The following is a 10709-nucleotide window of genomic DNA, read 5'->3' on the forward strand; positions in this document are numbered from 1 at the left end:
ATATGGGAGTAATCAGAGTATGTAGGCAGGAGACAGGCTGGCGGTAGGAGGGATGAGTGCAGAGGTTGGTAGGTAATGTGAGGTCACTAGTGACTACACCTCCACCTCTCATTACTCTACCCACCACATTGCTCACCCTCTCACTACTTGAAATAAACTAATGAATAAAAGAGCAATTAACGGGGACAGTGATTATTACTATTCTACTCAAACACAGTTTATTATTAAGTCCTTGTACAATAATATATTTGGGAACAGGAGTACATTATTGTGTTTCAGATAAATGGGGTGGTACACATAAGCAGTGAGGCAGGGAATACAATCAACTTGGCAAAAATGAATGTAACTTACAATATGGTTCAGAGGACAGTTCACCACAGGTCCCAAGACCTATACAGCATGAGTACTGCTCCAAGCCAGTACTTTGCCCAATGTCTCCAACAGTCTCCTCCCGAGACTTCAGCAGCCTTCTCCCCAGCGCTGCAACCCAGCAGCAGCTCCGCTCGAAGTCTCTCTGCTCAGAGCTCTGCACCCAAGCCAGAGCTCCGCACAAATCTCTCGATCATGCTCTTCCTTGGGCTTATATGGTGGTCCAAGCACCATCCACAATGAGGTGTGTACCACGTGTACGACATGATGCCGAGATCTGACGCCAGTGACGAACAAAGGAGCTGATACTTAAGCCGAAAAGGCGTGGCTGCTTAGCCACTTGCCAAGGCAAGGTGACCGTATAATTAGGTCTCCCTAGAGACCTCACAAACCCAGCTGAGCTACATCACATCATTTTCCCTTCTCAGCTTTCCCTGGGTTTTGCTGTGGTCTGTTAGGGCCTCCACATACAGCTTAGCTCTTTCATTTTCTACAGTCCCCTTGATTGCTTCTGAGCTCATCCTCTCTTTTTCTTGGGCTCTACTATGGTCTGATAGGGCTTCTGCATGCAGTTTCACTCCTTTGTTCCCTACAGTCCCTTTATTTGTGACTGAGGTAGCAGTCTCTGATGTCATCCCCAAATTGTTCTTTAGTAACTTTAGGCTGTTTCAGATTTTTCAGTTCCTCTTCTAATCTCTGTATCCTAGCCTCTGCTGCTGTGACTTGCATCTCCCACTTCTTACTTTCTGCATCTATCCTCTCTTCCATTCTCATGCTAAGTTCTTCTAGCTTCTTTCCCCAATCATGTTCCTTTTTCATGAGCTTTGCTGCCCAATCTTCCTTTGCAGACTCATCCTCCAGTCCCCTGGTTTTCCTTCCTGCTCTCTGGCAACCCATTTTCCTTTTGTTTTGGTTACCACAAAATGAAAAACTTATGTAATTATGTGTGATTGTTTTGTGGTGTGTTTCTCCAAGTGTAGTGGGGGCGGGAGAGGTAGAGGAGGAAGCTGGAGACAGTGGCTAAATGGGAGAGGGGGGAATATGGGGAGTGAGGAGGAGGGAGAAGCAAAGGGGGAGTTTGTGACAGAGCCAACTAGGGGAAATAACCTCCTTGACTTGGTTCTTGCCAGTAGGGAAACACTAATTAATAATCTTGAGGTTAATGATGAGCTTGGGGAGAGTGATCACAAATCACTCAGTTTTAACATATCATGGAATTCCCCTAATAATGGCAATCAAGTCTCCGTCCCTGACTTTCGCTTGGCTGATTTCATAGGACTGAAAAATTACTTAGGTGGGCTGAACTGGAATGACCTGACTAGGGGTCAGGTAGGTGGTGATGGTTGCCGATATGATGCTTTCCAGGGCATAGTTCTAGCTGCTCAGTCAAATTATGTTCCAAATAGGGAAATCAGATCAAACAAAAATGATCCTAAATGGATGAACAATAGATTAAAATATCTGATTGGTCAAAAGAGAGGCATATATAGGCAAATCAAAAGAGGAGAGGGGCAATTAAGAAATCGATATATTCAGTTAAAGAGAGAAATAAAAAAGGGAATTAGAAAAGCAAATAGAGATTATGAGGTTAAAGTTGCAAGAGAATCGAAGACTAACCCAAAAGGATTCTTTCAGGTATACAGAAGTAAGATCAGGGACAAGATAGGCCCACTCAAAAGTTCCTCGGGTCAGCTCACTGACAGTGATAAGGAAATGTGTAGAATTTTTAACACATACTTCCTCTCAGTTTTTACACAGGAGGATACCAGCGATATTCCAGTAATGATAAATTATGTAGAACAGGACGATAATAAACTGTGCACTATTAGGGTCACAAGTGACATGGTCCTTAGGCAAATAGATAAATTAAAACCTAACAAATCCCCAGGCCCTGATGAACTGTATGCAAGGGTTCTAAAGGAATGTAAAGAGGAGCTTAGCACACCTTTGGCTAATCTTTTCAACATATCACTACAAACTGGCATGGTGCCAGATAAGTGGAAAATGGCAAATGTGATACCTATTTTCAAAACAGGTGACAGGTCCTTAGCTTCGAACTATAGACCAATAAGCCTAACCTCCATAGTGGGAAAATTTATGGAATCAATAATTGCCGAGGCAGTTCGTAGCCACCTTGAAAAGCATAAATTAATCAACGAATCTCAGCATGGTTTTACAAAGGGGCGTTCCTGCCTTACGAATTTATTAACTTTTTTCACTAAGGTATTTGAGGAGGTAGATCATGGTAATGAATATGATATTGTGTATATGGACTTCAGTAAGGCTTTTGACAGGGTCCCACATCAGTGACTATTGAGGAAAATTAAAGCACATGGAATAGGAGGAGAAATTTTTTCCTGGATAGAGGCATGGTTGACAAATAGGCAGCAGAGAGTTTGCATAAATGGGGAGAAATCAGAGTGGGGAAGCGTCACGAGCGGTGTTCCACAGGGGTCAGTGTTGGGCCCCCTGCTGTTCACAATCTACATAAACGACATAGATGAGGGCATAAAGAGCGACATCGGCAAGTTTGCCGATGACACCAAAATAGGCCGTCGAATTCATTCTGACGAGGACATTCGAGCACTCCAGGAAGATTTGAATAGACTGATGCAGTGGTCGGAGAAGTGGCAGATGCAGTTTAATATAGACAAATGCAAAGTTCTAAATGTTGGACAGGACAATAACCATGCCACATATAAACTAAATAATGTAGATCTTAATATTACGGATTGCGAAAAAGATTTAGGAGTTCTGGTTAGCAGTAATCTGAAACCAAGACAACAGTGCATAAGTGTTCGCAATAAAGCTAATAGAATCCTTGGCTTCATATCAAGAAGCATAAATAATAGGAGTCCTCAGGTTGTTCTTCAACTCTATACATCCTTGGTTAGGCCTCATTTAGATTATGCTGCACAGTTTTGGTCACCGTATTACAGAATGGATATAAATTCTCTGGAAAATGTACAAAGGAGGATGACAAAGATGATCCCATGTATCAGAAACCTTCCCTATGAGGATAGACTAAGGGCCCTGAAACTGCACTCTCTAGAAAGACGTAGAATTAGGGGGGATATGATTGAGGTTTATAAGTGGAAGACAGGAATAAATAAAGGGGATGTAAATAGTGTGCTGAAAATATCTAGCCTAGACAGGACTCGCAGCAATGGTTTTAAGTTGGAAAAATTCAGATTCAGGAGGGATATAGGAAAGTACTGGTTTGGTAATAGAGTTGTGGATGAGTGGAACAAACTCCCAAGTACAGTTATAGAGGCCAGAACGTTGTGTAGCTTTAAAAATAGGTTGGATAAATACATGAGTAGATGTGGGTGGGTGTGAGTTGGACCTGATAGCTTGTGCTAACAGGTCGGTTGCCGTGTTCCTCCCTTAAGTCAATGTGACCTGACCTGACTAGGTTGGGTGCATTGGCTTAAGCCGGTAGGGACTTGGACCTGCCTCGCATGGGCCAGTAGGCCTTCTGCAGTGTTCCTTCGTTCTTATGTTCTTATGTTCTTATGAAAGGGGGAAAGAGGGAGAGGAGGGGGAGAAGAAGGGTAAGAGAGAGAGGGGAATCAGGGGAAGGAGTGGGATATAGGTGGGGAGGGTGCAGGGGGGAGAGAGTGTGTGAGTCTGTATATGTGAAAATGCATGTGTGTGTGTGTATGTGTGTGTGTGTGTGTGTGTGTGTGTGTGTACTCACCTATTTGTACTCACCTATTTGTGGTTGCAGGGGTCGAATCACAGCTCCTGGCCCCGCCTCTTCGCTGATTGCTACTAGGTCCTCTCTCTCCCTGCCCCATGAGCTCTATCATACCTCGCCTTAAAACTATGTATGGTTCCTGCCTCCACCACATCACTTTCTAGGCTATTCCATGGCCTGACTACTCTATGACTGAAGAAATACTTCCTAACATCCCTTTGATTCATCTGAGTCTTCAACTTCCAATTGTGACCTCTTGTGTCTGTGTCCCATCTCTGGAACATCCCGTCTTTGTCCACCTCGTCTATTCCGTGCAGTATTTTATATGTCGTTATCATGTCTTCCCTGACCCTCCTGGCCTCCAGTGTCGTCAGGCCGATTTCCCTCAACCTTTCTTCATAGGACAATCCCCGTAGCTCTGGGACTAGTCTTGTTGCAAACCTTTGCACTTTCTCTAATTTCTTGACGTGCTTGACTAGGTGTGGATTCCAAACTGGTGCTGCATACTCCAGTATGGGCCTGACGTAGATGGTGTACAGAGTCTTAAACGAATCCTTACTGAGGTATCGAAACGCTATCCGTAAGTTTGCCAGGCGCCCGTATGCTGCAGCAGTTATCTGATTGATGTGCGCCTCAGGAGATATGCTCGGTGTTATACTCACCCCCAGATCTTTTTCCTTGAGTGAGGTTTGCAGTCTTTGGCCATCTAAACTATATTGTGTCTGCGGTCTTCTTTGCCCTTCCCCAATCTTCATGACTTTGCATTTGGCAGGGTTAAATTCAAGGAGCCAGTTGCTGGACCAGGCTTGTAGCCTGTCCAGATCTCTTTGTAGTCCTGCCTTATCCTCGTCCGATTCGATTCTTCTCATTAACTTCACATCGTCTGCAAACAAGGAAACTTCTGAGTCTATCCCTTCCGTTATGTCGTTCACGTATACCAAGAACAGCACAGGTCCTAGGACTGACCCCTGTGGAACCCCGCTTGTCACAGGCGCCCACTCTGACACCTCGTCGCGTACCATGACTCGTTGTTGCCTCCCTGTCAGATATTCTCTGATCCATTGCAGTGCCTTTCCTGTTATGTGTGCCTGGTCCTCTAGCTTTTGCAGTAACCTCTTGTGAGGAACTGTGTCGAAAGCCTTCTTGCAGTCCAAAAATACGCAGTCGATCCACCCCTCTCTCTCTTGTCTTACTTCTGTCACCTTGTCATAAAACTCTAGTAGGTTTGTGACACAGGATTTTCCTTCCCTGAAACCGTGCTGGTTGTCAATTATATACTTGTTTCTTTCCAGGTGCCCCACCACTCTCCTCCTGATGATCTTCTCCATGACCTTGCATACTATACACGTTAGTGATACAGGTCTGTAGTTTAGTGCCTCATGTCTGTCTCCCTTTTTAAAAATTGGGACTACATTTGCCATTTTCCATACCTCAGGGAGTTGCCCAGTTTCAAATGATGTGTTGAAGATCTTTGTTAATGGCTCACACAATATCTCTGCTCCCTCTTTAAGGACCCATGGAGAGATGTTGTCTGGTCCCACCGCCTTTGAGGTGTCAAGTTCGCATAGCAGCTTCTTCACCTCCTCCTTGGTTATATGTACCTCATCCAGCACTTGCTGGTGTGCCCCCCTGTTCTGATTTCTTGGAGTCCTACTGGTTTCCACTGTAAATACCTCTTTAAATCTTGTGTTGAGCTCCTGACATACCTCTCGGTCGTTTCTTGTGAATTCCCCATCACCCTTCCTCAGTCTGATTACCTGGTCCTTGACTGTTGTTTTCCTCCTGATGTGGCTGTACAACAGCTTCGGGTCAGTCTTTACTTTTGATGCTATGTCATTTTCATATTGTCTCTGAGCCTCCCTTCTTATCTGTGCATATTCGTTTCTGTGTGTGTGTGTGTGTGGAACTATATGTGGGTTTATTAAGTGTCTGAAAAGTAGGTGGAATTGTGTGTTATGGTGTATGAGTGTGTATGTGGAGTTTGCAGTGCTCCCTTACCTGGCTTACCCCACACCCTCCTGTGACCTGACCCACACCCTCCTGTGACCTGACCCACACCCTCCTGTGACCTGACCCACACCTACCTACTATTTTGCATCCTCTATGCTTTTACTTCCACCTAGTCTAATAGAATCCTGTCTCACCTTGTTCTGTAAATTACCAATTGCTATTCCTTATTGAGTACTTGATAGCCTATTCTTCATTGTACTAGGAGAGTTGGACCATTCACAATCAGCTTGGCAGTTAATTGGAAACCCAAACCCACACCCAACAACCACGCATAGGTGAATACTTGCAATGCAGCCTGTACCAGCCTGTAGATTGTCCAGCTCGATGTGATGTCCTGGAGTACATCCACCACCATTTCTTCTCAATATATAATGTACCCTATTCACTGTATTTCTTCCATTGATCACACATTTGTTTCACTTTATTATCTTCCTTGGATGACACGCACACTTGGCCTGCCCACCCTGAATGCGCCACCAAGTATTACTTTCTAGTCCACTTATAAAATTGTGGCTCTCCAGACACTTACGTAGCTCAGGGCAAATTGTAAATCACTTCAAGGATTCCTCACTACACTGACACACACTTAGCGACCCTTGCAGTACACTTGGGTAGCCCTCAAAAACACATATTCGCGGAGCAAGAAAGGCGACTCAAGCACGCGGTGTATGTACTCACCTATTTGTGGTTGCAGGGGTCGAGTCACAGCTCCTGGCCCCGCCTCTTCGCTGATTGCTACTAGGTCCTCTCTCTCCCTGCCCCATGAGCTCTATCATACCTCGCCTTAAAACTATGTATGGTTCCTGCCTCCACCACATCACTTTCTAGGCTATTCCATGGCCTGACTACTCTATGACTGAAGAAATACTTCCTAACATCCCTTTGATTCATCTGAGTCTTCAACTTCCAATTGTGACCTCTTGTGTCTGTGTCCCATCTCTGGAACATCCCGTCTTTGTCCACCTCGTCTATTCCGCGCAGTATTTTATATGTCGTTATCATGTCTCCCCTGACCCTCCTGGCCTCCAGTGTCGTCAGGCCGATTTCCCTCAACCTTTCTTCATAGGACAATCCCCGTAGCTCTGGGACTAGTCTTGTTGCAAACCTTTGCACTTTCTCTAATTTCTTGACGTGCTTGACTAGGTGTGGATTCCAAACTGGTGCTGCATACTCCAGTATGGGCCTGACGTAGATGGTGTACAGAGTCTTAAACGAATCCTTACTGAGGTATCGGAACGCTATCCGTAGGTTTGCCAGGCGCCCGTATGCTGCAGCAGTTATCTGATTGATGTGCGCCTCAGGAGATATGCTTGGTGTTATACTCACCCCCAGATCTTTTTCCTTTAGTGAGGTTTGCAGTCTTTGGCCATCTAAACTATATTGTGTCTGCGGTCTTCTTTGCCCTTCCCCAATCTTCATGACTTTGCATTTGGCAGGGTTAAATTCAAGGAGCCAGTTGCTGGACCAGGCTTGTAGCCTGTCCAGATCTCTTTGTAGTCCTGCCTGATCCTCGTCCGATTCGATTCTTCTCATTAACTTCACATCGTCTGCAAACAAGGACACTTCTGAGTCTATCCCTTCCGTTATGTCGTTCACGTATAACAAGAACAGCACAGGTCCTAGGACTGATCCCTGTGGAACCCCGCTTGTCACAGGCGCCCACTCTGACACCTCGTCGCGTACCATGACTCGTTGTTTCCTCCCTGTCAGATATTCTCTGATCCATTGCAGTGCCTTTCCTGTTATGTGTGCCTGGTCCTCTAGCTTTTGCAGTAACCTCTTGTGAGGAACTGTGTCGAAAGCCTTCTTGCAGTCCAAAAATACGCAGTCGATCCACCCCTCTCTCTCTTGTCTTACTTCTGTCACCTTGTCATAAAACTCTAGTAGGTTTGTGACACAGGATTTTCCTTCCCTGAAACCGTGCTGGTTGTCAATTATACACTTGTTTCTTTCCAGGTGCCCCACCACTCTCCTCCTGATGATCTTCTCCATGACCTTGCATACTATACACGTTAGAGATACAGGTCTGTAGTTTAGTGCCTCATGTCTGTCTCCCTTTTTAAAAATTGGGACTACATTTGCCATTTTCCATACCTCAGGGAGTTGCCCAGTTTCAAATGATGTGTTGAAGATCTTTGTTAGTGTGTGTGTGTGTGTGTGTGTGTGTGTGTGTGTGTGTGTGTGTGTGTGTGTGTGTGTGTACTCACCTAGTTGAGGTTGCAGGGGTCGAGTCCAAGCTCCTGGCCCCGCCTCTTCACTGGTCGCTACTAGGTCACTCTCCCTGAACCGTGAGCTTTATCGTACCTCTGCTTAAAGCTATGTATGGATCCTGCCTCCACTACATCGCTTCTCAAACTATTCCACTTCCTGACTACTCTGTGGCTGAAGAAATACTTCCTAACATCCCTGTGATTCATCTGTGTCTTCAACTTCCAACTGTGTCCCCTAGTTGCTGTGTCCAATCTCTGGAACATCCTGTCTTTGTCCACCTTGTCAATTCCTCTCAGTATTTTGTAAGTCGTTATCATGTCCCCCCTATCTCTCCTGTCCTCCAGTGTCGTCAGGTTGATTTCCCTTAACCTCTCCTCGTAGGACATACCTCTTAGCTCTGGAACTAGTCTTGTTGCAAACCTTTGCACTTTCTCTAGTTTCTTTACATGCTTGGCTAGGTGTGGGTTCCAAACTGGTGCCGCATACTCCAATATGGGCCTAACGTACACGGTGTACAGGGTCCTGAACGATTCCTTATTAAGATGTCGGAATGCTGTTCTGAGGTTTGCCAGGCGCCCATATGCTGCAGTAGTTATTTGGTTGATGTGCGCTTCAGATGTGCCTGGTGTTATACTCACCCCAAGATCTTTTTCCTTGAGTGAGGTTTGTAGTCTCTGGCCCCCTAGACTGTACTCCGTCTGCGGTCTTCTTTGCCCTTCCCCAATCTTCATGACTTTGCACTTGGTGGGATTGAACTCCAGGATCCAATTGCTGGACCAGGTCTGCAGCCTGTCCAGATCCCTTTGTAGTTCTGCCTGGTCTTCGATCGAATGAATTCTTCTCATCAACTTTACGTCATCTTCAAACAGGGACACCTCGGGGTCTATTCAATCCGTCATGTCGTTCACAAATACCAGAAACAGCACTGGCCCTAGGACTGACCCCTGTGGGACCCCGCTGGTCACATGTGCCCACTATGACACCTCGCCACGTACCATTACTCGCTGCTGTCTTCTTGACAAGTATTCCCTGATCCATTGTAGTGCCTTCCCTGCTATCCCTGCTTGGTCCTCCAGTTTTTGCACTAATCTCTTGTGTGGTACTGTGTCAAACGCCTTCTTGTGTGTGTGTGTGTGTGTGTGTGTGTGTGTGTGTGTGTGTGTGTGTACTCACCTAATTGTACTCCCCTAATTGTGGCTGCAGGGGTCGAGACTCAGCTCCTGGCCCCACCTCTTCATTGACCGCTACTGGGTCCTCCCTCTCCATCACTTGCCAGACTATTCCACTTCCTAACAACTCTGTGGCTGAAGAAATACTTCCTAACATTCCTTCGGCTCATCTGAGTCTTCAACTTTCATTTGTGACCCCTTGTTTCTGTGTCCCATCTCTGGAACATCCTGTCTCTCTCCACCTTTTCTATTCCATGCAGTATTTTGTATGTGGTTATCATGTCACCCATGACCCTCCTGTCCTCCAGTATCGTCAGACCGATTTCCCTTAACCTTTTTTCGTAGGACATTCCCCTTAGCTCTGGAACCAGCCTAGTTGCAAACTTTTGAACTATCTCTAATTTCTTGACATGCTTGACCAAGTGTGAGTTCCAAACTGGAGCTGCATACTCCAGTATGGGCCTGACGTATACGGTGTACAGTGTCTTGACCGATTCTTTACTAAGGTATCGGAATGCTATTCTCAGGTTTGCCAGGAGCCCATATGCTGCAGCAGTTATCTGGTTGATGTGTGCTTCTGAAGACGTGCTCGGTGTTATACTCACCCCAAGATCTTTCTCCTTGAACGAGGTTTGCAGTCTTTGGCTACCTAGCCTATACTCTGTCTGCGGTCTTCATGACTTTGCATTTGGCAAGGTTAAATTCTAGGTGCAAGTTGCTCGACCGCGCGTGCAGCCTGTCCGGGTCTCTTTTTAGACCTGTCTGGTCCTCATCTGATTTAATTCTCCTCATTAACTTCACATCATCTGCGAACAGGGACACCTCTGAGTCTATCCCTTCCGTCATGTCATTCACATATACCAAGAATAGCACTTGTCCTAGGACTGACCCCTGTAAGACCCCGCTCGTCACAGACACCCACCGTGATACCTCATCAGTACCATGACTCGCTGTTGCCTCCCTGTCAGGTATTCTCTGATCCACTGCAGTGCCCTTCCTGTTATACATGCTTGATCCTCTAGCTTCTGCACTAATCTCTTGTGAGGAACTGTGTCGAAGGCCTTCTTGCAGTCCAAGAAAATGTAATCGACCCACCCCTCCCTATCATGTCTTACGTCAGTTACCCTGTCATAAAACTTCAGTAGGTGTGTGACACAGGATTTGCCTTCAATGAATCCGTGCTGGCTGTCGTTTATAACCTTGTTCTGTTCCAGGTGCTCCACCACTCTCCTCCTGATAATCTCCATGAC

The sequence above is a fragment of the Cherax quadricarinatus genome, chromosome 21 (assembly GCF_038502225.1).
Source record: "Cherax quadricarinatus isolate ZL_2023a chromosome 21, ASM3850222v1, whole genome shotgun sequence".
Lineage (NCBI taxonomy): Eukaryota > Metazoa > Arthropoda > Malacostraca > Decapoda > Parastacidae > Cherax > Cherax quadricarinatus.